The 4,840-nt window shown below is 39.2% G+C and overlaps 1 pseudogene; it reads left to right on the top strand.

The window, feature by feature from the left end:
• Window positions 1-2,388: 2,388 nt before the first annotated feature.
• On the top strand, window positions 2,389-2,504 carry LOC129901891 (U2 spliceosomal RNA; annotated as a pseudogene).
• The last annotated feature ends 2,336 nt before the right edge of the window (window positions 2,505-4,840 follow it).

Below are 4,840 nucleotides of genomic sequence, written 5' to 3'. Positions count from 1 at the left end.
TCGGCGACTCGCCAAGTATGGCTGAGCTCACCTAATAGTACAATGATATTTTCACTCTAGGAGCTCCACTTTTTGGGAGAGGAAATGCGGGCTCGCCAATCACATTAGGCGTGTCTCCTATTCCTTCAGCTTCTTTCCCATTGCTCTTTGTAAGTAATATCCAATTTCTACCTATACAATGAACTCACGTTATTCAAAGACCTCTAAAAACTTGGGTTGCTTCCCCATAAGTGCCTTATTTTATGACATTTCTTGATGTGGACACGTGTTCAAACATCATCCAGATACACAACCAGTATTATACCCAGACTCAGGCCTTCTTCATAGTGCAACTTTCATCTTTGTCTGCTAACTTTGAATTTCAAACCCTCTTTAGTTTCAACTTCAATAGCCCCATTTTCAAATACAAGAGTCACTCAAAAAGGTCTAGACCATTTCCATTTTACCTTTTTGAGAAAGAGTTGGAGACGAGAATTAAAGATGAACATGAAATCACCAACTCTAAAGTCCCATTGAAAAATTCTAGCATCATGCTATTTATTCATTCTCTCCTTGTAAATAGTTGAGCTCTCACAAGGTCAAAGTCAAAACTCCTCCAAAGCATGAAATTGGTCAACTCTACCCTTCGACGTAACTTCCCAATTTAAATTCATAGCTTTCAATGCCAAATAAGATTTATGTTCAAGCTCTACCAGCATGTGACAAGCCTTACTAAACATAAATTAATATGGTTACATGCCAATCAATGTATTTTAAGTGGTTTTATAAGCCCACGAGGCATTTTTCAACTTTTGGAACCAATCGAATATATTACCATTCATTGTCTTAGATAAGATAGTTTTTATCTCCCAGTTTGACACTTCAACTTACCCACTCATTCATGGATGATAGGGTGTAGGAAAATTTTATTTTACACCATATTTTCTCGGCAGTGACACAAACACACGATTGCAAAAATGAGACCCAACATCTCTGATAATAGGATGCAACGTGCCAAATCTTGTGAATATGAAGCTCTTGAGAAATTGAACAATACGTTACCCCTCATTGTTAGGTAAGGCCACTTCCTCTACCCAATTTGACACATAATCAGCCTCTAACAATATGTACTTGTTCTCATAGGAACTCAAAAAAGGACCCATCAAATAAATCCCTCACACATTAAAATAACTAAACCTCTAAAATTAGAGTGAGAGGAAATTCATGTTGCCGAGTTACCCCTCCTTGTTTTTGACATTGATCAAAAATTTTGACAAACAAGTTGGAATTTTGGTTTAAGATAGGCCAATAGTAGTCGCTTTAAAGAACTTTGGCCACTGTTCGTACCTACTATGGTGGCGACCGACTGGCAATGCATGACAGGCAAAAAGTATCTCCTCAACCTCAACTTAAGGAAAACATCTCCGGATCATATGGTCTGCACATTCTCTAAACAAATATTGCTTATCCCAAAAGTATTTCTTCGCATCGAAAAGATACCTTTTGCGTTGGTGAAAATTCAGTCCATCAGGAAGAACCCTGCATGCTACATGGTTGGCAAACACAGCATACCATAGGGGTGATCTATTAGATACCCCTATCACCAACTCCTCTGAGAAAGCCTCATCAATCTCCTTCTCTCCGGATACCACCACATCAGACTCGAGTCTCTATGAATTATTGTCCACTTGATTTTCATAAGCCTTATGATTGTTGACCTCAAAATTGAATTCTAGCAACAATAGCACTCAATGGATAAAATAGGGTTTTTCTTCTTTCTTTGCCATCAAATATTGGATCGTGGCATGGTCGGTGTGGGCCACCACTTAGTACCCAAAATGTAGGCACAAATATTTTCAAAAGCATACACAACAACCAACAAATCTTGCTTGGTAACTGTATAATTATTTTGGGCTATGTTTAACGTCTTACTAGCATAGTAGATAAGATGGAATAAATTTCCTTTCCTTTCGCCAAGAAAAGCCCCTAAAGCAACACCGCTCACATCACACATGAGCTCAAAAGGGATGCTCCAATCTGAAGCAAAAATAATCGGAGCCGATATAAGCTTCTCTTTAAGTCATAAGAATTCATTGACACAAGCATCGTCAAACTCAAACACACTCTGTTTTCCAAGAAGCTTGCATAAAGGATAGGCTACCTTAGAGAAGTATTTGATAAACCTTCGGTAAACCTCATCATGTCCCAACAAACTCCAAACACTTTATACCGAAATAGAAGGACATAATCGAGTAATAACTTCAACTTTTGCTTGATCAACTTATACGCCATCTCTCGAGATTTTATGGCCCAACACTGCCTTCTTTTACCATGAAGTGGCACTTCTCCCAATTAAGTACAAGATTGGTTTCAAAATACCTTTGCAACACCCAGCTAAGATGATCAAGGAAAGCATCAAATGTGTCTAAGATCAAGTGTAGTATTTGTTCTTATCAGTTTAATATCTGATATATGGGCCATTGGTCCACTCGATATTAACTCAATTGTTTAAGGGGAAAACAAAAAAAAAAGAAAAAAAATAGTTGTCTTAAGCCTAAAGAGGGAGAAATTTGCAATTTGGAAATTACAACTTGTGCAAAAAGCCTCCAAATCTTACAGGACTAAAGAAAAGGCTGTATGTGCAAAGCTCAAAAAGTTTCATCTCAATCGGATAATTGGAGATGTTAGTCGAGCGACCTTGAAAAAGCTAACAGGCTCCAAAGCACTCTTAGAGGTCCTTTCCTTTTTGCTAGCTTGTGCAAGTCCTTTCTTGCTTTTGTTTGTTTGTTGTATTGTTGCAGGTTGATGGAGTGATACATCAACATGCATTAACAACAACTACATAGAGGACATCACAGATAAAACCACCAAATCAAATATCTTCACCAAGAGTGCTACAAAAGGATTGTGCAAAATTAGAAGCCCCTTTTGGGTCTTGTGTTTGTTTGGTTGCCTGTCTTTGTTTGATTGTTTTTGTGTAGGTGCAACAACACTAGGGGTGCTATTCACAGCACCTTGGCAAATAAAAGGCAACAACATGGATCTCCAGCTGAGCAACTTGGAGCTGCTCACACAGCAGCAACCCCATAACAATTGCTCCAGTTTTTGGTTGTGTTCTTCCTCCTTTACACAACTCCATTTACCTAGAACAAGAAATTCAACCTTCAACAACATTCAGGAGCCTCCAGCAACACCTCTCCAGATCAGCAAGACAACTTCCAATACATGGAAATCCATTCAGCAGACATCAAAACTAAATCTTCAGTTCTACTTTTGTTCTCTATTGTATATCTCTTTGTGCAGGCATCATGCAACTTTGAGCCTTATGTTAGAATTGCAGCAACTAGTTTTGGAAGTCCTACACCAAAAAATACATATAGTCTCATAACTCCCCAATGACAACACATATAGAAGCTACATCACAGCACCAACAACTACATGGCTGAGATGCAGCAGGCTGCATTCACTACTAGTAACAATATTCTTGGAGATCCTTGCTTGGTTACTTGTTTATGTAGGCCCACAAAGCTTCAAACAAAGGGAGATAACAGCCATACATGCAGGGGTCTCACACTTGCAGTAGGCCCCTTGCATCCAAAATTCTTGGAGCTCCTTGTTTGTTTATTTGTTTGATTGCAGGCACAGAAGAATCTCTCCAATGTGCAAGGCACCAACAGTTAAACATCCAAGCAGCTGGTCAAGCCAGGACTTGCAAGATACTTCTTTTCAGCCCACCACTTTCTTCTTCAAAATTCCCAAGGCTGCTGACTGCTCAAGTTCCATATACTTCTCCTCCTTTCACCCTCCTTAGCTGATATTCATGCTCTGGATGTTGTTGCATAGTTCCTTTGGATTTTATTGGTACGGCAAGACTAAAAATGGCAAAGATGAAAAGAGCTTCCTCACCCCATATGAGATAGAAGGTTCGTATACTTGTTCTTCTTCAATTAGCTATGTATGATACGTAGTGTTGTTGAATAAGACTAGTGTAGGCTACTTTCTTGTTTTCTGGAAGGGGAGAGTCTCCCTCATTTATGCTTTCTTAGTCAACTTGTACTAGGATGAGTCCTTTCATAGGTTTACTACTTTCTATTTTTTAGTTAGCCCTCTTTTGTATTGGGGATGAGTTAGCCGACCTTAGTAGGTTTGCCGACTTATGAACCAATATAGGATCGGAGGTAAGGTTTTATGTCCCCCTCCTTATACCTTTCTATTTATTATTTATGTTAAGGCTTGGGGGTGATGCGAAACCCCTGACTGTGCACGAGAGGTTGGAGCCTCGTGTAGGGTCTGTTCCCTTAAAAAATGTGACCACAACCTAAAAATCATCCATAAATACCTCCATATCCTCCACTACGTAGGCAGAAATGAACAACATATATCTTTTAAAAGTTGCAGGAGTATTGCATAAACTGAAGGGCATCCACCTAAAAGCAAAAGTGTCATATGGGCACGTAATAGTAGTCTTCCCTTGTACTTTGGGAGAAATAGAAATTACGTTATACCCAGAATACCCATCCAAAATGCACTACCAACTATGACCCATAAGATGATCTAACATTTGATCAATGAAAGGCATAGAGAAGTGGTTGTTTTTGTGGAAGAATTCATTTTTCGATTGTCTATGCACACTCTCCAACCGGTCACCAGCCACATCGATACAAGTTCATTCTTTTCATTTGGCACAACCGTCATGCCACTTTTCTTAGGGATGTATTGCACTGGGCTCACCTATTTACTATCCGCAATAGGATAGACAACAACCGTATCGAGCAACTTAAAGATTTGCTTCTTTACTACCTCTTACATTGGAGGGTTCAATATCTATTGGTGCTCTATTCTCGGCTTGCTATCACTAGCC

Source organism: Solanum dulcamara, chromosome 8 (assembly GCF_947179165.1).
Source record: "Solanum dulcamara chromosome 8, daSolDulc1.2, whole genome shotgun sequence".
NCBI classification, from domain to species: Eukaryota; Viridiplantae; Streptophyta; class Magnoliopsida; order Solanales; family Solanaceae; genus Solanum; species Solanum dulcamara.
This window is presented reverse-complemented; position numbering and strand designations above follow the sequence as displayed.